General features: G+C 41.2%; 1 protein-coding gene across 1 annotated transcript in view; it reads left to right on the forward strand.

Annotated features, from left to right (window-relative positions):
- The first annotated feature begins 3,724 nt into the window (after window positions 1–3,724).
- ZNF407 (zinc finger protein 407) overlaps window positions 3,725–24,498 on the forward strand; it is a 338,560-nt gene continuing 317,786 nt past the window's right edge. Inside the window, exon 1 of the mRNA XM_032694069.1 lies at window positions 3,725–3,827. The gene's annotated coding sequence lies outside the window, so the exon portion shown is untranslated. The remainder of the gene's footprint in view (window positions 3,828–24,498) is intronic.

Consider the following 24,498-nt stretch of genomic DNA (forward strand, 5'->3'; position numbering starts at 1 on the left):
AATTACTATTAAAATTAAGTGAATTTTTATTAAAAAACCACAGTACAACAAAACCAAATCCTTGGAGCTTTGGCAGTGTCAGCCTCCAGACAGACTTATATATAGCCCTAGTTAAAAGAAACCAGATGTTGTGTATGTATGCATGGATAATGCTGATGTTGCTACCTGTCTCAAAATCCTTTTGATGATCTCAACTGTGAAATAACACGACGTGCCAGCCAATTGCATGTTCCCCATCCCTCAGATGCAGTTACAATTTTCTTTAATTTTTTTTTTTTATATCTGTAAGAATAATTCAAAGCTCATGCTAGCCATGTATTTTTATTCATGGAACAGAAGGGTTTTTTTTTTTCCTGAGCTTAGAATTGAAACTGTAATCTCTGTCATAGAAACCGGAAAATATTCAACATGACATGCTCCTGATACGTACCCTTCTGGTGTGAAGAAACAAGTGGTGGCAGAGCCCTCCTATGAATCTCATGTAAGTTTGCATCACTCTTTTTTTACACTTAGAAATTCAAGAGTTAGCACTGCTTTACTTGTCTCCTTGCATTATTGCCTTCATGACAAGGCATCGAATTCCACAGACAGCATTAGCATTCCCAATTTTGCAGCAACCTGATATTCCAGTGACTACTTCAAATGATAGTTTCATTTCATCACAGTGAGAGGATCAGTAATCCAGGAAGTACATCCTTTCTCAAGCTGGCTTTTTTGGGGGGTTCTGGACACCGAACGTTAGCTATATAGTCCACTTTGTAATGAAAAGCAGTGGAATGAAAGAAAATACAGTTTAAAGAAACACACAAACATAATCACGATGAAGAGATGCTGTGTTAGCTTCATTCCTGGTGAACAAGCTAGCAATGACAGTCTGTGGTGCCTTTGCCAAGTCGCCCCTATAGAGTGTACTCAGATGTGCATGGATCCAGAAGAAATAATCTCCACCTGCAGTTCTCAGTAGGTGGTGGTGTATCTTAACACGGGATCTTCTGGATGGAACAGCCTGAAGACTTAAACATTGGTGTTAACGGGTAAAAATGCTGGTCGTCCGCTTCAAGTAACCTCAGTATTCAGCAGCATGGGGGGAAAAAAAAAAGAGATTTGGTGTGCTGGTACACTCATATTGATGTTTGTATCTAGAAAGTCATATGCACAAAGATTTAAGTGATGTCTCCTGTTTGCATGTTTTCTATTGTGTATGCAAAACACTTTGTCTGTGCTACATACACAACTGCCTTCTAGGACCATTTACTACTATTTTTTTTTTGTGATATTGGTTACTGTGACACTGAGTAGATGGCTCGTTGACTACTAGACTTTTACGTATCATAAATGTTACACACTTCTCTTACCACTCCTCAGCTGGACTGTAACTTGGCTTTAGAGAAACGTAACTTGGATGAAAGATCACATTTGACTCCTCAAGTGCCTCTGTGAAGATACCTCTCAGTGCACTTACAGATATCCATGGCTCCCACGTGTTGAAGGCTTCAGGGATCTGCTGCGTGGTCATTTTTAGGATCAGCACTTTATCACTGGAGTGTATTTAACTTAGCTGTCAGTCTAATCTTTGTAACATCAGATCACATTTTTGCAAGGAAAAAATTATCTTGAAAAGTCTACATAAATACATGCTGGGTATTGATAAACTAATATATTAACTAATTAAATCTTTACTAACTAATCACTGAGTTATTCTACTTGCACTTTAATATATCAGTATTTCAGAACCTAGAACTAGCACTTAAATTTCAGCACCACTTTAAAATTATGTATATACCTAAGCCAGAATATTAAATGTAGTTATATTTGAAAACACTTAGTAAATAGAGCTTAAAATAAAAAAAAAAAATTGGTAACGGTAAAATTTTTTCTTTTATTAACAGTGATTCTGCCGTAATTGTTGCTTCTTCTATAGCAATGGCTCCCTCTTCAGGCTATTCCTAAAATATGTTGCCTCTCTTCATCTGTTAGAAATATCTCAGCTTACAAAACTGCACCTCTCATGATCACACCTTCTTCAGTATGTTCCCTCATAGTAAGCAGATGATGAAATAACTGGTGGACTAGGCAGGCTGACTTGGTGTTACTTGAGTTTCAGACCTAAAAATCTTTTCAGGTATATGAAAGAAATTTGTAAATGGCAGAGAAACTGAGTTTGAGGGACATCAAAAGATCATTTTACCTGTTTTCCCTGTGCTGAAAAGTAAAAAGAACAAGTAGACTTTTTAGACTTAATTATCGTTCTTAAAACTGTCAGTGTTACATGTTTACATAGCCTCAAACTACTATATATATGTGTGTATGTATATATGTACGTAAGATCCCAGATATCTTTCTACAAATTAAGCAGTGTTCTGTGTAGATTTCCTATTACACGCAGGACAATTAAATTCTGTCCTGCAACCCTGAACTACAGGACAAGGAGAGAGCCTCCCCTCACTGACATTCTGGGTGGTACTTTACTGTTTTAAACCCTGTTCATTCATTTCAATCTTTCCCAAGACTCTGGTAAAGTCTTGGGTTCTTGACTTTCATTTGATGAAAGGCTCGGGCCATAGCGACTGCTGCGTTCTCAAACCATTCTCCCAGTCTTTGCAACCCGTGACAGAATTGGCATTGCTGTGCCACAAACCTAAGAGATTAGTCAGTGACTAATCGGATAAAGAGAACTCTTGTCAGTTCTAATTAGTAAGCTCGTGCACACTGTATGACTAGAAAGCATCAGTGAACTCCAAATATATTCACAATGAGGTGCTCCCTCCAAACGTCTCTGTGCCATGGCCTTGAAGAACGCTAAACTCTGTCTACTAAAAAAATACTGTGTAAAACCTGCATTTTAAAGGTCGTAAGCAACAGCGAAAAAGTAATTGCATTCCACCACAGGCGTCCTAAGACTCTTTAGACTACGCTTCTTTACCTGGTTGTTATACTTAACCATGTGACTTAGCTTAAGAAAAGGGGAAATTAGGGTCTTCATCATCACAGTTTCTTCATGAGCCCATAAACCACCAGATACTTTACATATTGCCTCCCCCTCGCCTTATTCAGCCGTTTCTCTTCTGAAACTGCATCTCACGAAAGATTTAAGTATAGCTTGGAGACAGGCTGTATCCCCTTCGAACGACAACCCTTGGGAAAGCCTGCGGGGCTGCGTGTCACCGCCTGGTTTCATACTCCTCCAGGACAGTTTTCTCAGGGACCAGAGCTAAGTCTCGCTGCGGCGCCGGCGCACGGCGAAACCGGGAACCCCAACTTTATTTTAAGCACAGCCCCGCACGGCCCAAGGTTTTAACCGGGCAATCCAGCGCCGGGCGCTGCCGTGGGCACAGAAGCCACAGGCACACCGGACTCCGCCACGCGCCAAGGAAAGCGCAGTTTCGGGAAGCTCCAACCCCGCGCGCTGGCTCCTGCCACCGGCGCCTGCCCTCGCTCGGGCCGGGGCTCGGAGCTGCGGCCTCACGGGCACGCACATCCTGGGAAAACGCTGGGGGCTCCCTCCTTCCCTCGGGGCCACGGTGCCTGTCTCCCGGGGCCCTTCCCGAGCAGATCGGGGGCAATGTCCGGGCAGGGCAGGATGGCGGCACAGACAGAACGCACGCGCGTGCTCACGTGACGCGGCGGCCGTTGGGCGCGCGGCCCCTCGCGCTCGCGGCGGCACGACCTGCGCCTCCGCACCGACTCCCACCCCGCCGCCGCCGTCGCGTCACGTGAGTGCGCCTCGGCCCCGCCCCCCGCCGGGCGTGACGCAGCGCGGCGGATCTACGGCGCGCCACTGGTGACACGGCTCGGCACAAGCGGAGGCGCCCAGCTCCCCCTGCACGGTAAGCGCTGACCGCCGCGGCGCGGCCGCCTCGCCCCGCCGCCCGGCGGCGCGGGGAGGACCGCCGCCTCGGGCCCTCGCGGAGGGGGCTCACGGGGCCGCCGCGCCGCCGTCTCCCCTCGGGCTTTTTGGGCCTCTGCGCTGCCGTCGTTTTTTTTTTTTTTGCTGGTGGGCGGGCGGTGGCGTCGCCTCCGAGCCAATCCCGCGCATGGTCCCTCCCCCGCTGCCCGTCGATTGGACACGCTGCCGAGGGCGGGAAGAGCGCCCCGCGCGCCTATTGGCCGAGTCAGCCGGCCTCGGGGCCGCCGCAGATCTTCCCTTCCGCTGTGCCGCGGGCGGGCGAGAGAGCAGAGCAGGGGGAGAGGGATCGGGAGAGAGGAGCGGAGGGAGGGAGAGAGGGAGAGCGAGAGGGAGAGCCGGGCGGGGCGGGAGCGCGCGAGCCCCGCCGCATTGCGCGGTTCCGGCTGGCGCGTGCTCTGGGCTCCTGCCTCGCCCTCACTCCCTAGGGCTGGTGCGCACGCGCGGGGCTGGGCCGGGCGGGGCTGTGACGCCCGTGTCACCTGCCCTGCGAGGTGACAGCGGTGGCGGCGCAGGGGTGTTGGGGGGGGGGGGTGCTCGGCCCCGTCGGCCGCCGCCCGCGGGCACCGTGCCGGGCTGCGCCCCTGAAGCGCCGCGCGGGGCCGGTTTGCGCAGGCGCGGCGGGGCGGGGCCGGTGGTGCCGAGGACGGGCTCGGTTCCACCCCGCGCTGCCGGGAGGACGCTTGAGGTTTCGGCGTGCGGGGTTTGGCGCTTTTTTGAGTGGTTTTTGCTGCCCGAACCGCTCTTTTTTTTCCTTCCCCCGCCCCCACCCCAACCCCGCGCAGCCTTTCCCGAAGGTCGCTGTAGCGTAAGCGGGAATGAGCTTTGAGAAGTAGTGCGGTTGGCGGTGAGGGACAACGCACGTGACATCAGGAGCTCTGTACGCGGCTCTTAACAAGTGATAAACGAAGGGTTGTAGCCGCTTTCCCTTTATTATGCTCCAGTCGCTAAACAGAGCAGTCATAGAATCACTTAGGTTGGAAAAGACCGCTGAAATCATCAAATCCAACCTATGACCAAACACCACCATTTCAACTAGACCATTGCATAAGTGCCTCGTCCAGGCGTTCCTTAAACAGCTCCGGGGATGGTGACTCCACCACCTCCCGGGACAGCCCATCCTAATGTCTAATTACACTCTCTATAAAAAAATTCTTCCTAACGTCCAGTTCAAAATTCTCCTGGCGCAGCTTAAGACTACGATCTCTTTTCCTGTCCGTGGCTACCTGGGAGAAGGGGCTGACCCTATCTGACTATAGCCTTCTTTCAGGTAGTTGGAGAGAGCAGTAAGGACTCCCTTGAGCCTCTCAGGCTAAACAACCCCAATTCCATCAGCTGCTGCTCCTCAGAGCACTTGTGCTCCAGACCTTTCACTAGCTCTGTTGCCTTTCACTGGTCTGTCTCTTGAGTCGTGAGCACCTTCTGTGCTGTCACAGTCTTGTAATGTTCAACATGATTTTGTCCGATCTAGGGAGTTAGTAGATGCTGAGGGGACCTGTTAGATTGTGGCAGGGAAAGTATGTTCCCATGAATAGCATAGCAATTTATTAATACATTTTGAAAGGGGTGTATATCTTCAATAGAAAAGGTGGTTAAACCAAAACTACTGTTTTAGGTGGCCTTTGAGGGATAGGTTATCTGTGTATCTGTTATCTCAGGAGGAAATTCTTTACTATGAGGGTGGTGAAGCACTGGCACAGGTTGGCCAGGGAAGTTGTGGATGCCCCATCCCTGGAAGTGTTCCGAGGCCAGGCTGGATGGAGCTCTGAGCAACCTGGTCTAGTGGAAGGTGTCCTTGCCCATGGCAAGGGGGTTGGAACTAGATGATCTTTAAGGTCCTGTCCTTTCCAAGCCATTCTATGGTTCTGTTGTTCTATGACTCTATGATTCTACCCTGTTTAATTTGACTTGTTATGACAGGTTTCCTGTTGCTCCTTCAAATAATTAGTGTGGCCTGTTAATCTTAAATGTAGTGTTAGGTAAGGAGAAAGGAAAGGAATGCTGTAGCTAGTGGTGATCTCAGAATTTACACAGTTATAGCTTTGTTTCTTGTTTTCCTGTGCCCTCTTTGCTTCTTTGTGTAGTTTTTCTGATGCAGACTTGAAAGACCTTGGGTTTGTCGTGTGCTTGTGTTCATCTATATTGTACTAAGCATGATGGTAACACCTAGGGAGTAGTAAATAATGGAAATCCAAAAGTGCCAGCCTAATAATGGCAGAAGTGATTTGCTGATGGTGCAAAACAATGACAGACTAACATATAATATAAACACTGGATGTAATTCCCTGTGATTCTTACCTTAATAATCTGAAGGTGTGGCCTGTGAAGACTATAAATTTTCCATTCCTATACCAGAACATGAGTAATCAAGATGTTTGCGTGAAGCTGGAGCTTTGGATGCTGGGATCTATATTTTTCCCAGGTCACACCTCTTCATGAAAGATGAAGACAATTACAGGCTTCAGTTTGGTCTCTCCTGTAATCTCCTACACTATTCACAGCAAGTTACATTCATCATAGAAGTAACATTGCAGTCATTCCACCCTTATTTCATAAATTACTTCAGCATGGACATATAATCAGATTGTAGCTTTTATATATAAAATATGGAGCCTGGCAGTAATTGTATAATCCATACATTTTAAAAAAAGTCAAATGCACTGATGTGACAGCACGATGATGGACTGTGACTTTTTCAGTATGTTCAAACATGTCACTTTTATTAGCATTTTGGGAAATATAATTCAAACGACCTGAGTTAAATCCTTTACTATCATTCTTCTGTAAGAACTATTGTATAGTAACAACATCAAAGATTTCTAATTTATTTGCATGAAAGTTTTCTTTGTTAGAAACACTTTTAAAACTTAAGCTGCATTGTCTCTTTTTATAGAAAAACATAACTTGGAGTTACAATGCGTGTGAAGCAGATGTCAGTCACAATATTTCATTAAAACCAACCTTTTGTACTGAAGAACAGCATTTTCGTGTTAGTGTGCACAACATTAAGAATAAGGTGGCTTTACTTTGCCTAGTTGTTTTTTTTTAAATCTTTTGAATATGCACAGATTTGTGGTTTTGTGCATGAGCTAAAATTTACAGAGAGATGTGGCCTGTGAAATGTGGTTGAACTGGAATTGTTCAGCGGCTCCTATGTTTGAATTTCCTGAAATGGTTTAGAATTTAAATATTCTCATTCTTGGAGAAAACAAAAGGCTTCATTGGATGGATGACACCATCACTCAAATAAAAATATTGTTTTAAGATACATCTGATCTAGTCATTCATTCCAATTAATGCTGTGGTATTATGGTGCATATAACCAAATCACTACCAGGTCAACTACACTATGGCACTAAGTGCCACGTCCAGTCTTTCCTTAAACACTTCCAGGGACAATGAGTCCACCACCTCCCTGCCTGTCCATTCCAATGCATAATCGCACTTTGGATGAAGAAATTCTTCCTAATGCCCAGTCTAAACCTCCCCTGGTGCAGTTTAAGACTATGTCCTTGTCCTATTGCTAGTTGCCTGGGAGAAGAGGCTGAAGTACCATGCCTAGTACTAAGAGGCATAGGATTAACTGAGGACATCTTGGAGAGAATGAATTAGGAGTAGGGTCACACAGGAGGTGGCACTGCAAACCGCTTAAATCTAGGCTGGCCTAGGGTGTCAAAGTTCACGTGAAATCTCTCCAGTGATATTGGAGTGGTTTCATCTTTGGTTTGTTTGCCTTTGCAGTGGACACTCTTATGTCATTACACAAGTGTATGAAAGTTTAAATACACCTATACCTACTTTTCTTCTAAACTGTGTACTTTTTTTTTGTCAATTTGGGCTGTGCTAACAAATAAACTCAGTCATTATTAGCCTGTGTTTTTAAAACCAGTGAAGGAGCAAAAAATGTTAAGATGTTTTTCTTGTAATCTCTTAATTTCTCACCTGCAGAAATTCCAAAGGTGATGTTTTGCTTTGCAGAAAGAAGCTGTATGTAAAATGAGGGAACCTACTCTGCAACTAGGAATTCTGGTAGTCCTGTTTCTGCTGTCTGCCAGTGAAGGGTCTGTAGTTACAGAAAAGTTAGCCCATTCTAGGTGTTGAAGTTGGAAGTTTTCATACTTTACTTCATTTCAATTCTTCTACAACAGTTGTACTACATTTTTTTTTCAGTAGTCTGGCCTGCTTCCAAATTGCTGTCTTTAACAGAACAGGTTATATAGACTGGGCTGGGAGGCTGTGGGTATCCTTAAGTTTCTTTGGTCCTTGGTACAGGCATAAATTTTAATTGCCTCTGGCTTCTAAGTCTAAAAATACAAGTTTTTATATTTGTGTTGTGTGCAATGGCCAAGGAGGAGGCATGCAGAGTAATTAGGGTATGGAGTATTTCAGTGTATACATCTGAATGTATACATATCTGTAGACTACTGTTTTGCTATAAATGCATGTATAGTTGCTTTTCTGTCTCATATTTCTTTGTTTCATTGTAGTTATAAAGAAAGTTTCTTGCGGTCCTTAGCCCCACCTTTGGTATTTCAAAAGTTCGTCTCAAAATATAGGTGAAAGGACATAAAAATTACATATAAATGTTAAAATCCACTGCAGTTACAAGGGGTAACAAAACTCATCCTAAGGTGGGATGTACTAGGTCATCTTTTGTATGGAAATCGTTGTTTCATGTTTTGGGGTTTTTTTTATGGAATCCTTACAATTACGTGGTATATAAGCATTTCTGTAGGAAACATTCCAGCAAAAATTTGAAAACTGTGGAGATCCCGACAAGGATTCTGGTTTAAGCAAAGACAGAAACGGGTTGTTGTGGTGCCATTTGGATGGCCTTGGGAGCTCTGGGATGGCTTTATACTTCCGTATATGTGAGTTCTCTCTAATCAGGTTTTCAAGCTTGGGCTCTCTCTGGAACAGCCTGTGGCTTGTGCCTGTTTCCATTTGGTGGGTTAATGGTTTGCTGTAAACATTTGCTATAAACATGTGAGTGAGTCCATGCAGAATTGGCTTATGTGGAGGAGTCTTATTTTACCTGTGCTGATGGTGTATAGCATGTTGGCATCACCCACTTCTGTGTTTGAGGGAGAAGCAGGAACAGGGGTGACCTTTCCATCTGGATTCACACGCAGAAGCATCAGACTCACTACTCCTGTGCTGCTGGGGAAGTTGGTGCCTCTGGGAAGCACTGCACTAGCTGGGATGTGTGTGTGCTGTAGCTGAGCCTCAAGCCTGCTGTATGCCCAGAGCTCACTGGCAGTGCTGGGGTTCCCTGCTCAATGTTCTGCGCCCATGCAGGAAATCCTCTATAGCTGAAAAGTGTCCAATTTCCTGGTGCACGGGGTGCAGGAAGCAAGCGCAAGACTTCTGAGGAGCATGTCTTGACATTCGTGGGATGCCCAGCACACATGCACATCCTTCTCCCCAAGAACCATGACATAGGAATACGGCACTTTTGCATTTTGCAATGCCATGTGGTCTGTTAACACGGAGAAAGAAATTCCTTGTTGCCTGCTTGCCTTCCGCTGAATGCTTAAGTGAAATCATACATTATATTTAAGTTGGATTGTTCCAAGTCCTTGAGAAGAGAATAGCAAACTCCAGAAATTCAATAAAGGTAGAATGTTGCACTTTCCTAGTTCCTTGCTGTGTAACACACTTTCTGCATGGTTGTATTGACATTGGATTTGGGACATTGAATAAGCAGCAAGGACAGCAGTGATCCTTGTGGTTTTGGGTTTTTTGTTTGATTTGTTACTTTTTTCTTCTTCACTTTCCATTTTCAATGCCAATGAAGTAAAAGCTGTTTCTTTTCATGCTCCCCATGTAAGGCAAACCGAGGTTTACCTTCCTCTTTAAAGGGAAGGGGGTACTCGCCTTCTGTCATATAAATTGTTAATAGGATATACACTTCTGGGGAGTCAGAATGGATAAATAAAAAATCTAAAAGCATCGATAAACTGAAGCTTGTTTGTTTGTTTGCTTTGGCAGCTCCATAATGTGCAGTGAATGCTAAAAATTACTAGTTTAGCTTGTGTACTAGTTTAGTCTTTCTTGGGCAAAGCCTGATTGTTATAAGTCAGAGCTAATTTTTTTTGGATTGGATCCAGTGCTAGCATAACATCTAAGTTCAAAGATACAGTACATAAAAATGTTTTCTGGATGTTGTCTTCAAAATCTGCCAACTTAGTTTCTATTGTTTTATTGTTTTATTGGTACAACAATGGACTGATTTGAATTGCATTTTGTTTTCCTTCCTTGTTGTTCCCATTTTCATTTTAAATTATTTACAAGTCTGAGGCTTGGAGATGAGAGCCTAATGAATGCTTTAAAAAATAAAACCTTCTTCTTTAAGCATGTTATCCTTCATCTTTTGAATTTATAATCCAGGCCTTAATGAATAGTTTCCTTGTTATTCTCATCTTAGAATTTATGAGCTGTCCTATTTACAAGTTTTATCTATACAATGGAAAGATAATTCCTGTTTACCTTAAATGAACTGTTCTTGTTAACAAGTGTAAACTGCTAATTAGGAGTAATATGGCAATAAATACTATGTCAAACCTTTTAATAACGTGAAGGTGCGATATTTAGTTTTTGAGCCTTTTTTTGGTGCATTCCGTATAAGCCTACTGAGTGTTGTGGTTTTTGCTCTCTCATATACATATCAGGTTAATAAAAAGTATTCTAGGGAAAAACTGTGGTGTTTAGGTCCTCGCAGAAGCAGGTTCACTTCTGTCCTGCATTTAGGTCGATATGTTTGTACTCACACAGTACTGATATTTCGATAAGCCTCATTGTTGGGAGGCTTCAGATAGATGGCAGACATTTGAAAGAACCCTTATGACTTCATGAATATTCCATGTAGTATTTTGTTAACAGTTAAGTTATTCTCCTGAAAAAAATAGCAGGAATAACACTAGTTGTTTTGTTTTTGAGTGTAGATGAATGTAATTTAATCAGGAAGGAAAGGAAACCTGGGAGTAGAATTTGATGTCATTTACCTGACTATAAATCAGAGTATTTTCATTTAGTTTAACAGAATTTTTTGAATTTGTGTCAAAATGACCAAAATCAGAACCTGACACACGCTTTCCATTTCATAATTTGCGCACACAAAACCAAAGAAATAAAATTGGATTTTATTTTTTTGTCCAAATTTTACCCCAAAAACCAGGTTGTTCTTGAGCAGACCTTTTATAACAGTGTTGTTACTTGTTGGTACCAGGAACTTGGCAGATATGTTGTATGAAAAAAAACCCCACTTTTTCTTTCTTTAGTTTTTTTCTGATTAAAGTGTCAAGGCTACAGACTTGTGGGTTTGAGTGCCTTTCTAAGTCTAGGTAGCTTGAAAATTCTTGACAAGTATTTCTTTGACTTCTTTTTGTGTGCCTCTCATACCTGCAGACATTTTTATGTAGGCTTTGTTCCCTGTCTGATTTTCTTTGTGTCACCCAAGGAGTTTCCAACAGGGATGGCAACCTGAGGAGGGAAGGGGAGGAAGTGACTGAAGGCAAAGCTGATGTAGGTCTGACACTGGAGGTGTCTCCTGCTTCTCCGGAGCAGACATAAGGAGCTCCTTCTCTCAAAACCCAAGACTCCTTTTTGGGCACAAGGTTATTAGGTACAGGAGGTAGTTATTTGGAGAGGCCAAGGGAAAACCTGATTGTGCAGTTTGTTGGCTCTGTTCAGGCTGCTTAGGTCCTGTTTCCAGGAAAAAACACGCTGAACTTTGCTAGTGGAGGTTGACTTGCAGGAGTGCTTTTCTCTTTTACTTCATTCACATCATCATGATTTTAGATGTTCCTTGTATCAATAAAGTGTGTTTTGAAGGAGAGTGTTGAATAAACTTTTTTTCCCAAGAGAATGTATACCTTTGTATTTTTTATAAAAATCTATCCCCATAATGGGATAGATTTCTGAGGAGGCAGCATACAGGCAGAGGTAATATATTACGCGAGCTACTGTAGATGGAGAAGTAGGCAAGCTTTCAGGCACACGAGCTTGTCTTCGTATCTGCTACTGGTACCAGGATAATTAAAATATGCTTAAAATGAAAACAGATTTAATCTCTGAAGTTAAATGTTGCATGGAAGTGCAGGTATGTAAAGAATGTGTCTTTTTTGTCAAAATAATTGTCAAATAATATTTTATTTATACGTTTGCTGTAAGTACTCAAAGGTCTTTAGACTTGCAATTAGAGAGTTTTGGGATGACAGTGCTGAGAAAACTTCAGTTGATGTCACTGTGGCCATAGTTTCATTTTTATTTTACTTTTCAAGTATTTTTCATCCTTGTAAGTTATTTTTCTGAGCTCAATATGATCTGTTTAGGGAGAGGAAAAATGCTTCACATAATATTTAAATTTTGTTTGAATAAGCCACCTAGAAAGCACAGAAAGAAAGGGTATAGTCCTTAAAATAAAATCGCAGTAGGAATTTTGCATTATAAAAGATGATGTTCATAGTACTGGATTTGTCTAAACCATCAGAATTGCCAAGCATAAGTAATTACATAATTTCACACTTTCCAGTGAAGTCAGACCCTGATGAAGAAGTTGACAGCCTGAAAGAGTCCGCTCTTTGACAGTGATGTGTGTATTCCCTCAATTTGTAGAGACTGTATCTAGGAAAACAAACTGAGCTTTAAACCCTTTACTTTGGATGAGAACACTTATTGACAGAGGGAGAATATCCCTTTTATTAAAAAAGTTTTCATACTTTAAATGCACAGATATTTCAGCTTTTCTGCTTTCAGCTAGTGTAGATTTTGCTGATACCAGGTCTTCTCGCTGTCTTGGTGCTCACTGTCTTTCAGTACGTTTGATATTCATATTTCTTTTTTATTCCTTCTTCCTTGCTGTGCTTTTTTTCTTCCTTTTCTTAAACAAATAGACAATATGGTAATATGAACTCTAATAGGAAAAAGGCATTGTTTAACTCAGTTGGGGTACTACTAATCCAGTCACCAAATGTAACCATAACGCAGCATGCATTTTAATTATTAAATATAATGGAAACTTTGCATTTTAAATCTGAAGCTATAAACCACTTGTTTGAAAATGCACAGTTCAGCACTATGATTTTAGCTTGTAGTGAATTACAGGGCAGTATTCTTTGATCAGTTATTACAAGTCAAAGATTAGTAGCATTCTCTGCTTGTGTTAATTTTGAGAGTACATATAGGAGTCACTGCAGGTCAAATTGAAGCTCAGATGTGTATATTTTTAATGATTTAGTGAGCTGACTGGATAAAGCAATGTAAAAATGTATAGCTAATACAGTCACGCCAGTCATTCCAAATAGGGGTAATTTAAAGGCACATTTTAAATACTAATACTCCCTAAAATTCCAGTACTTTGTAATATATGCTTTATTATTAAATGCCATATTGTCAAGATTTTGCTTTTAAAAATGTTTGTTTGAATAGTTCTGCAAAGTGCTCCTAATGCTCTTTCAATGTCTTTCCAGTAAAGAAGAGCATCCAGGTAGAACAATTAATAAATGTTTGCTCATGTTTGTTCAATACATGTTGCTGTAATGAATATATTTTGACCATAAATGCTAATAAATACAGTGAATTCAAATGAAATAATCTCATTGCTATGCATTTTTTAGCATAAAATGTAAAAGTACTCCTGGAGTGGATGTGGATTTTACTGATTCATCACGAAAGCTTACAAATCCTGCACGAGATGTGCAGGCTGTTTCCAGAAGTAGGGGATGCCAAGTTATTGAGCAACTTCAGTAGATTGGAGGAGGCTTTGCTTAGGTGTTTGCTTCAGGGTGCTCGTACAGCAGGCGTGCCGTAGGTACAAGAACAAGACTTCTGAGATTCGTGAGAGGTAAATAATGTGGTAGTAGCTCTGCAGAGTCAGTATCGTATTTCTTTTGTCCAGGTTGCTAGATGTAGCAGCTCTCCTTTTCTGGACTTAGGGCTTGTGCTTGCTGCCTTTCTCTAGCTGAGCAGGCTGCCTCATGCTGGTGGAGAAGGAGCTGGATTTTTTTTTCTTCTCTCCCTGTATTGTACATGAGATATCAGTACCTAAATGGGGACTCCACATCTCACTTTCTGATCCAGACGCTTTAAATCTTGACACTGACCAGTACAGTAGTGGCCAGCATACCAGGTAGATAATGACTTGAGTGATTTTGGACTCTAATTTTGGGAATCGAGTGCAGATTTTTGTGCCATGGGACCACCTGATCCCTTAGAGGATCCTTGGCACCTGGTCTAATAGATCCTTAAAATTCATACTTTGTAGTTCTTTTTGCTCATGTACCTTTTTTGAGTGTGTGGGAGGAGGGTGTGTAGGTAATATCTTTCTACTGTGTTTGTTTTTTTACACATATTTTGGAAATATCCTCTGTTGTCTGTGTATGCCAGATAAATACAGTCCACCAGAAGATCTTCATGTGAGGGTTGTTTTTTTTAAATTGTGACTACCTCTGAGCCTGAATCACTGTAGAGAACCAATGAATTTATAAACCTTACTTATTTGTATTGTTCTGGGAATAGGTTGCAATATATGTACATAGGCCTCATGGGCTGTAGTTAGGGAAGTGCTAAGACAGAGGCTTTTCTGATGAATAGACTTAGTTGAACCCATGGCCTTGGTGGTTTCCTCTAAACAAAAGAGTGCAGCATCACCTGGGGCATATGGGAACCTCTCTGGACTTCAGGTCTTTTCCAGCTTCCCTGGTGCCCCTGAGTGTCTGCAGACGGACACCTGGCAGAGCTTGGTCGTTGCTCCCACCAGCTTGTTCAGATCATCAGCTGCACTGTCAGAATCAAAGCAGGATTTTGCTCCTTTGCTACTTCTTTCTATTCCTTTCAGACTGTAAAATGGGGACACTGAAAATGAAGATACATTTTGTCACTTTTGTCGCTTTTGTTGTGCTTTAGGAAAAAGCTGAAAATAAGATATTGCTAGTAGGAAATAGCCTAGGTTGCAGCCTGCACGTTAAGGTCATGGGTTACTTGTCTCTTCTTGCTTTATTTTGTGCTTCATTTTTTAATCTACCTTCTTATGTATGAATCGTTTTCCATGCTGTCTTTTATACCCTTTAATCCTTTGGCTTCCATGAACTTCTGATGGTTTTTGTCTGTCTTTATCTTTCTGTTGCAGTTTTCATTGCACTATATGTTGTCCAGTCTCCAGTTCCTGAATTTCTTAAGTCTTATATCTTTATAGATATAAAAAGAAGCTTTTTTTTTACATGCTGCTCTGTCTGTCTTTAATTTTTAAGATGTGCTGATGTGTTTTGTCTTGTCTCTTCTCTGACACAGCTGATTTTAATGCTTTTTGCGGATCTCACTAATTTTTCATTTGTCCAGCTCCCAGTTGTACAGATTACTTTAGGAGATAGCAGTAGCATAGGGAGGTTTTCCTCCCCAGTCTGCCAGCCTGACCTTGGCAGGTCAGCAGCAGCTGGAGGTCAGTACCTGGCGTCCATCCACTCAGGGGCTCTGCTGCAGCCAGCTGACCATCTCCCAGTGGTTCCTCAGGCAGAGGGGAAGATGGGTCTGAATTACAGTAGATGGCTCTTATTGACTGCTTTAAGTGCCCAAGCATTAAAATTTTTAGTCTGGTTGCTTTTTGCCTTCTCTCACATCCTTTCTTGCCTTCCTTCTGGAGCAGATTTATTTTTTTTTTTTTAAATTTGTAAAAGGAAAAGTATACCAACTTTAAGTATGAAGTGGATTTTTACAGCCACGTTATAAATTCCAAAACTAGGCGGTTTATAATGGAAACGCTTAGGGGGGAGAGAGGAGGGCACACTATAATGCATATGTAACCTTTCTTCCCTCTCTTTAGGGAATAGACCGTTTAAACTAAATTAAGTAAAGGATATAAATTGTGTTGTTTCAGTTTTTAATATTTCATGGCTGATTTTATAGATAAAAGTTACATTTAACAATAAATATGAAGAAGAATTTATACAGCCTGTTCTAGTTTGATATGGAACAGCAAATCCCATTTCTCTGTAGCTGTAAAGAAAATTCATTATAATGACTTTGATTGTAAGAGATGGCTTCATTGTGATTAGTTACGCTGATAATAAAACAACCTTTTTACAAATGGCACAAGATACGAGGTCTCATGTGTCTGCCTTTTAATAGCACTGATTTTGTGCATTTGCTACTTTTATTCTGTAGTCCTTTCATTTTTAACTGGGCACTTTGAAAATCTACAAGTTATTAGAAATAGTCTAGTATAACTTAATTTTTCTTTTGAATCATTTTGGAGAAGGAGTTATTAATGCAGCTAAGCATTCTTAATTGTTGAGTTTTCAAAATATAAACTAATTTTATTTAAAAAATACAGGTTTATGTACTTTTATTCAATTCTGAATAACAAGTTTTGTAGATAAAATAGTGAAGTCTGGATATATGGCATTACTTTTCAAATCCGTTTAAAGCACCTAAAGAAATATCTTGATTTTCAAATGCCCTATTCCCACTGAATTCAGTTGGATTTAGATGTTAGTATGTGAGTAATTTAAAACATAGATAGTGGAATTGGGATGCCTGGGTAAAAAGCTGGCTGGTAAAAAAGGCCCAGAGAGTGGTGGTGAATGGAGTTATGTCCAGCTGGCAGCCTGTCACAGGGGGCGTTCCCCAGGGCTCGATACTGGGGCCAGTCCTGTTAAATATCTTTATCAATGATCTGGTCAAGGGGATCAAGTACACCCTCAGTCAGTTTGCAGAGGAGACCAAATTGGGCAGAAATGTTGATCTGCTGGAGAGCAGGAAGGCTCTATAGAAGGATCCTGACAGATTGGACCAATGAACTGAGGTTGTATGAGGTTGAACAGTGTGGAGTGCCAGGTCCTGCAGTTTGTCACAAGAATCCCGTGCAGGACTGTGGGCTGGAGGCAGAGTGGCTGGAAAGTTGCTCATTGAAAAAGAACCTGGGGGTGCTGTTTGACAGTGGCTGAACATGATCCAAGTGTGTCCAATTGGCCAAGGAGGCCAACAGCATCCTGGCTTGTTTCAGAAATAGTGTGGCCAGCAGGACCAGGGCAGTGATTGTCCCCATGTACTTGGCACTGGTGAGGCCACACCTTGAATCCTGTGTTTAGTTTTGGTCCACTCACAACAGAAAGACATTGAGGTGCTGGAGTGTGTTCAGAGAAGGGCAATGAAGCTGGTGAAGGGTCTGGAGCACAAGTTGTTCAAGGAGTGGTTGAGAGAGCTGGGGTTGTTTAGCCTGGAGAAAAGGAGGCTCAGAGGAGACCTTATTGCTCTCTGCAACTACTTGAAAGGAGGTTGTGGCCGTGTGGGAGTCAGTCTCTTCTCCCAGGTAACAAACAACAGGACAACAGGAAATGGCCTGAAGTTATGACAAGGGAGGTTTAGGTTGGATATTGGGAAAAATTCCTCTGCTGAAAGGGTTATTGAGCCCTGAAATAGGCTGCTGAGGAAAGTGGTGGAGTCACCATCCCTGAAGGTATTTAAAAAATGTGTGGATGTGGCACTGGAGGACATGGTTTAGTGATGAACTTGGCAGTGCTGGGTTAATGATTGGACTCGGTGATCTTAATGGTCTTTTCCAATGTAAACAATTCTATGATGTTGTGATTTGGGGAGAGGGATAATTTTGAGAGGATTCATTAAAGAGGTATTTATTTTTTTTTCCATTGTACATGCATCTAAGAATACTTACATCTCCTTAGCACAGAATGAGATTGATGAGAAAAGTGTAATGGTTGTAATAAGATCCTTTGCATATTTATATTGCTGTGATTTGTGCTGTTACGGGGTTTAAGCAGTAGAATCTTCTGTATTGTTTAGTATATAGAAATAATACCAGATATTAAGTCCTGTAAAAATGGTGCACTTGCTGCAAAATTTTAAATTGTTAAAAAAAAAAGTAATTGTATTTTAAATTGTAAAATGGAATTTCAAGAGTCACTGTTGGATGTGAATTCCTTTCCTACGTCATGTAAAAAGCTAAATAATTTGGTGCTTTAGAATGAGGAAGGCTTCATAGCTGACAAAACAGAAGTTGCATTTGATTATCAAATATTTATGGAATTTACCAGAAAGTGAAATCTGAATCATAGTTCTTAGGGAAAAATAGGATGTAATGCTCAAGTCTGCTGGAAAATACATGATGGAACAGCACACTTAATATTAGGTTTCACTGTATAAGACATAAATGGACATTTTTTCTCCCATTATCTGTAAGCTTTAATTTTATACTATTGTTTCTTTTCCATTGATGATAACAGCTAGGAAAAGAAGTCCTATAGCATTTGTTAAAATTTTTCCCGGGGTGAATACTGGGAAAATGACTGTTGATGACTGAAACACAGGACTAAATATTCTTTTTACCCCCTGAGAAAGAAACAGGCTATGCCAGGACCCTTTCCTAAAGGCGGCAGCCCAATTGACTTGCAGTCCGCTTTCTGTGCCCACATTGCTCCATGAGAGTAGCAGGCTGGCTCTCTGATGTGGCCTGCTCAGTTGACTGAGAGTGCAGTGCTGAAACCCTGCCCTTTCTGTGATGGGGAGATCTGACTTTGTGTCCTGGCTGCGCTTTGCTGTGATAAAGTCACTATGACCACCCATAAGGGTGAGCTTGTGGTCCCTCAGATCCTGAAGGTGTTTGAGCTGAGCAATAGCTTGCTTAGTGATATGTCAATTTTTTCCTGCCAAGAAAGTGTTGGAGCAGGTGCAATTTCTTACTCTAGCTTGGTCTCCAGGTATTTGCCTGTGGTTGCTAAAGGGTATGTTTTCTGTGTTCATTAAAACCTATTGATCTTAGGAAAGTTCGTGGGATTGATTTCAACTTGGTGATTTTCAGGGAATTAGTAGTATTTTTAGTAATAACACTCTCCTAATGTGTTCCTAAGAGAGAGTGATGATGTACTGAGGAAGTACAGAGCCCACACAATCAAATTGCAGCTCTGACCCAACTCCTGAAGTCCCCTTGCCCAGGGAAGCACTGCATGGTCCTGCCGTGACCTCCTGTGATGCCAGAACTGTCTGGGAAGGGTCCAGTAACATGCTGTACTTCCTACTCAGGAGGGCTTTCGGGAGTAGAAGGCCACACCTGGGGCCACCAAGTTGCCCTAGCACTTGTCTTCCCAGTCTGCGGATGAAGAGGGCTGTGGTGTCACCCTCATCATGCCAGCCAATGGCCAGGTTAGCAGTGGCTCTGTGTGACTGCCGGGCCCTGGTGGGAGCTGTTGATATTGTGGGTGCTGACAGGAGATTTGAGTTTATGATAAACCAGCAACTGAAGGAAATTGTAGTTTTGTGTAGCTGTTAAACGGTGTGCTTCAAAATAGGGAGAGGGGTTTTGCAGACTGGATACTGAAGTAACAGAAATCTGTTACGGGTGCAGCTCTTAGAATAGAGTGAAGCTTCACAATTTTTGTAGAAATTAGGGCGGTAGTCCCCACCGCAAATGTTCCTATTCTTACGCCCCATTCATGGAAATGCACTTGAACACCTGTTCCTCACATGAATCCTGCTGCCACTGTGCACATGTTTAGTCATATTGCTGGTTCTGGAAGATTGCTGAATTTTAGGGACTGGTTCAGGTAAGCACCAAATTTTTTGCATTGAAACAAACAGACATCGAGGAAAATGGATACTGTTGACAAACAGTGGCATTTGAAACCTTCATGGTATTTGTTCCCAAAATATCGGTACTGTGAATGCTTTGGACTAGTAAATGGTGATGGTGGTGTCAGCAAGGGGTTGTTCTTTCTCTTCAGTTCCTTCTCTCCTTAAGTTCTAGCTGCCTGGAACCCATTCTGGGAAGATATGGTTTCATTATATGGGTCGCAGTTCTGTAGCAAATGTGGATAGTGCCTTCCCAAATCTTCGTTCACGAAGCCTAGCCATGATATGGGTCGCAGTACAGGATGGGTGCTACCATGGCATCCCCTGATCTCTCTCTCCTGGGTAGCACTGCCTCCTCCCTCATTCACCTCCACTCTCCATCTGGTGACCGAGAGTGTGTTTTGCTGGAGAGAAGTGGGAGCTTGTTTGGCCTTCAGCCTCTTCTTGATCCTCTGCTGGAGAGGAGGAGGCTTTTGTAGCTCCATGGCATAGCTCTAGTGAAGGGCTTGAGGATAGGGAAAGGAAGAGACTCCACAATAAGCTCTAATAGTATCTCTTGACTGGTATCACAGACACCACAAAAGTCGTTAATAATTTTTGTATTGTGTCGTATTGCCAGTGCTTGAACTCACAGTGCCACTGTCACGCTGGTGCGCCTCCCAGTGCTGTCTTATATTGGTCTCTATCTGCTGGATCTATCTATTCATCACAGACAGTAATGGAAATTAGAATAAAATTCAACTTTAACCCTCTGAACTGTGCAGAGTACAGAAGTATTTAAAAGGCCTGCAGTGACTACAGGTGTAGCATGGGTTTGTTCACCTGAAAGCAAATAACAGTTATTTATGAAGGAAGCCAGGCTTTGCACAGCTGTGCATGGCTTAAGTCTTAGTGGCGATCATCTAAGGTTACTGGGGGAAAAAAGTCCCCCAATGGCAGCACTGTTGTGATTGCTTGCATGTATTATGAAGGAAAAAATGTGTGATTTGACGTGCAGCTTTTCCTCTGCATGTTAAAGGTTTACCCTCTCCATAGTTGAGGTCTGTGTATAGGTGTCACCTTTTTATACTGATTTCTAATGATGGATATTAATTTATTTTTGTTAAGAGATCCAGTAACACAACGGAGGGAAGGCTGGTTTGTTCGCTTTGCTAAAGTGTGCTGGAGGACTGGCTGTGCTAGAGGGGTTTGAGACAGCATGCATTATACAGAGCACTGCTGAGTGCACCCTGATGTGAGGCAGGGGGCTGCCACCATGATTCTCCCCCATCACCCTCTTCTTTACGTAAGCAACCGAGCTGGAAGATCAAAACAGAAAAAAAGTCCGTTTTTTATGTCTTATAGGGTTGAGCTGAAACACTTCCAGTGTGATCACTTCTGTTTCATTGAAAAGAAAAGCAGGGTTTGTTTCTATTTTTGAATATGTTTATGTGTCTACCAGTAATACAGTAATCTGTTATAGACAGACATTTAAGTGTGTATATTCTATTCAATTAGAACATCTATTCTAATTGATAATGTCAGCTGTCATTTCTGTAGATATGCTTACCAATAGAACATGTGACACGTTTCTGTTGGATCTGCTTTTCTCAAATGAAATGCAATTAATTCCTTGTTTGAAGTGGCCACCAGGTGTCATCAGAATGCTTTTATTTTTATTAACTTCTTTTCTTTAGAAGCATATGTACACTTTGTATTCTTTTCTGGAAACTTTGTTAACCTATCACACAAAAAATCCAAAGTCTTTATGTTACCTATTCATGGAAAAAGGCACACAGCTTTCAACCAAACTTCTTAAATAGGCAGCAGATGAGGAAAACAGGATGCACAACACTGAGAAGCATGTGCCTGTATACACAGATTACTACACACATTCCTTCCCCAGTAATTTAAATGGTGATAAATACAGTAAGCTAAACCATGTGGGCCAGATTTGCCTTAGAATGTTATTAAAGAGCTACAGGTAAGGCAATTAACATGATTAGACAGAAAATACAAGTATTTAAAACATTTTAAATTTCCCTTTCTACTTTCTGCCATCTTCTTCCCTTGATGTCTTTTTCTACAGTTTTTGTGTCCTGACTTCACACTGAATGTATTTGATTTTGCTATTTATTAAAATTTTTTAAAATTCAATACTTATTTTATTTATGATTTTTTGGCGTACTTACATTAATTAATTTAATCCTTCCTTTATTAATACCTTAATTAATACAGCCTACCTTAAATTTTTTTTTTTCCTTCTTCCCTGGAAGAAAAAACTTGCAGTTTCTTCCAGTTCTTACTTCTTCAGCTCAAAACAAGGGTTCTTGGTTCTCAGTGAGCAGAGAGCTGGCCATCTGTGTTGGCCTTTTCACCCTTTTCAACCTGCTCAAGCTGAGTTAGTAGACAAATGTATTCCAGGCTGTGATGATAGAGGCCTCTTGTTGCTTTCTGTGTGATATGATAGTATTAAAGAAGGGGCCAACAAAGCCATCCTTTTTTCTCTTTTGGTTTTAATTTTGAGCAAAGTTTGATGGAAATTTGGTAAGTCTTCACAAATATTAAACACCAGAGTAGCCTCCAAGGAAATTCATACACCTTATGTCTTAAAGGAAGAGTCAGGGCATCTAGGAGCAGGTTTCTAGGGTAAAATTTTCTGGAGTAAAAGTTAGCAAGTAGCAGCAATTTCAACTTACTTTTATCTTTTGCTGCCAAAGTGCAGGAAGAAGTTAAGACTTCCAACATTTTTTTTTCAGGTGGCAGTGATAGTGCCTACGTATTTTCTCTGATAATTCTGGTGTGGTCCGCTGCATGTGGGAGGGTACTACAGTCAACAGTAGAAATGGATTCAATTTGCATTTTACTTTTTGCTTCTCTCTAGTTTTAATTGATGTAGTTGGTGAGAATTGCATCTTGCATGAAACCATGCCATTTGGAAAATTCCCACAAACTGCAGGACTTACTACTGCATGTGAAAAATGAATATTTCTTTCCTGGGAGTTTCTTTCCTGGACCTGATGAACTCTATAAAGTAAAGTGTTTTGAGAATACTTATAAAGTCCTTTTCATAAATAAATATCACAGTGCTATATGAATGCAGTCTTTCTTGGATCCTCAGAAGTTTGTATTGAATATTTTTATTGCTATTGTTATAAGTATACCTTGCTCTGGAAACAGGCAGAATTCTTTGAATTTAAAATTCAAAATAAACGGACCTTTTTAAATTTTCAAAAATTGAAAATCTGGAGGTTACTTAACAATTTTTAGGAGATACTAGTGCATATCCTCTCATTCTCTGTCTTGGATATACATGCCTACTGATTCTGACAGCACTTGAAATGAATGTATATCCATGTCTGTCTTTTTTGACTTCCTCTTCAAAGCTGATCTAGTCAGTGGTTACTGCTGCATTTAGCAGCATTTGGCTCTTTCTGAAATGAGTGGATGACAAACTAGGGAGCCTTCCCTTTTAATATTTTTGCTTTTTTGGTTTTTGATATGAATTAAAGAATATGTTCCTTATGCCAGGAATTCACAAGAACTTCCTTTATGTTGCCAATTTCTGCCCACCAGGAAGGACTTTGAGTGGTTTGGAAGCAGAAGCAAGCAGCATGTGAGTAGTATTGCAGGGTGTGTTTCCCCATGATGCCGTTAGAGTTCTTTCTAGTGGCTCTGAGGAAATGAAGTTAATGGGTGCAGATAACTCACCATTTTTGGTGATACACAGGTGATGACTATCAGGGGGCCTTTTATTTTGTTACTTAAACTGTTGTGGATAGATCTATGTGGAAATTTCAAACTCTTTAGTCTTGGGAGTCTGCAGCTTGTTTGGAAGTCTCCTGTGGTGATTTTGCTATCCTAGGAAAAGGAGTGGCTTTACATGGAAAGCAGGCTTATGATGCAAAGCTCAAAGTTCCAGCATTTTTGAGCTGCAAGGGAAAACAAATATTCGTAATGGATAGTATCAAATACACCTCAGAAAATGGTGATCTTTGTTCCATTTGAACCAACAACCATATTGTCTCCTGCATTCCATCCATTACTGAGGAGACTGTTAGCTTGGATTAGTCTCTCTGAAGGGAGCGAGGTAACTTTGTAAGGCCATGAGACAGATGTATGATTTGATTTAGGAAGGATGTTACGCCCCTGAGAAGATGCTTATTTGACACAGAGGTTGTATGTTGAGATGAATTCACATTCAGTTTTGTGCAGGCTATTTAAGGAGCTTATTAAAATGATTTTGCTTCATTGTATCTATGATTTCATTGAAAGAATTAATTGTCTGAAAAGGAGAATTTTTACTGGAAAAAAAATGAAACTGTTTTCCATATGTCACATCCTTTACAAACACTGCAGGTTGGGCATTGAATACTTGGAGACAATAGTACTGTGACTGAGAAGTGCTTTGGGATTAGCATAACAAATAATAATTAAAAAAGGAAGTAGAATTTAGTACTTGTAAATGTACTCTCTTTGGGTTCTTCTGTACACATCCCTACCCCTTCCCTTGACATGTGACCAAAAAGAGAAGTAAATAAAATTGTATTGAGCATCAAGTTAAGGAATGCTGTAGTTTATTACAGGTTTATGGATCATCACTAAATTGCTTGTCCTTTTGATCTTAATTTAAGATTACTAATTTCTAAATTTCATTTGAGGATTAGGGCAAAGCAAGTCTTACACTGAAAAGCTGAACTGCACTGTCTCCACCTTTTGGTATAGAGACATCATATACTGTTTTTTTGGACCAGCAGAAAAAAATTAGAACACTCAACTAAAATGCTCTCTACTTCCATCATAGAAGAGCTTCTGTCCACAAATGACTGATGCTTGTGTACAGAACTGTAGCAGACACTATATCAATATATAAAAAAGCTTTGTACAAAGAATACAAAATCTGCATTGTTATCAGGTAAAAAATGGTGGTGGCAGCTCAAGAAGTGCTATTTTTTGAGGGTTTTTTGTATTTTCTTCTTTAGAGGTAGTGAGATGGTGCTGAATTTTGACTGTGGGGTATCTTTTAAATTAGTTTA

Source organism: Chiroxiphia lanceolata, chromosome 1 (genome assembly GCF_009829145.1).
Source record: "Chiroxiphia lanceolata isolate bChiLan1 chromosome 1, bChiLan1.pri, whole genome shotgun sequence".
In the NCBI taxonomy this organism is placed as follows: Eukaryota; Metazoa; Chordata; class Aves; order Passeriformes; family Pipridae; genus Chiroxiphia; species Chiroxiphia lanceolata.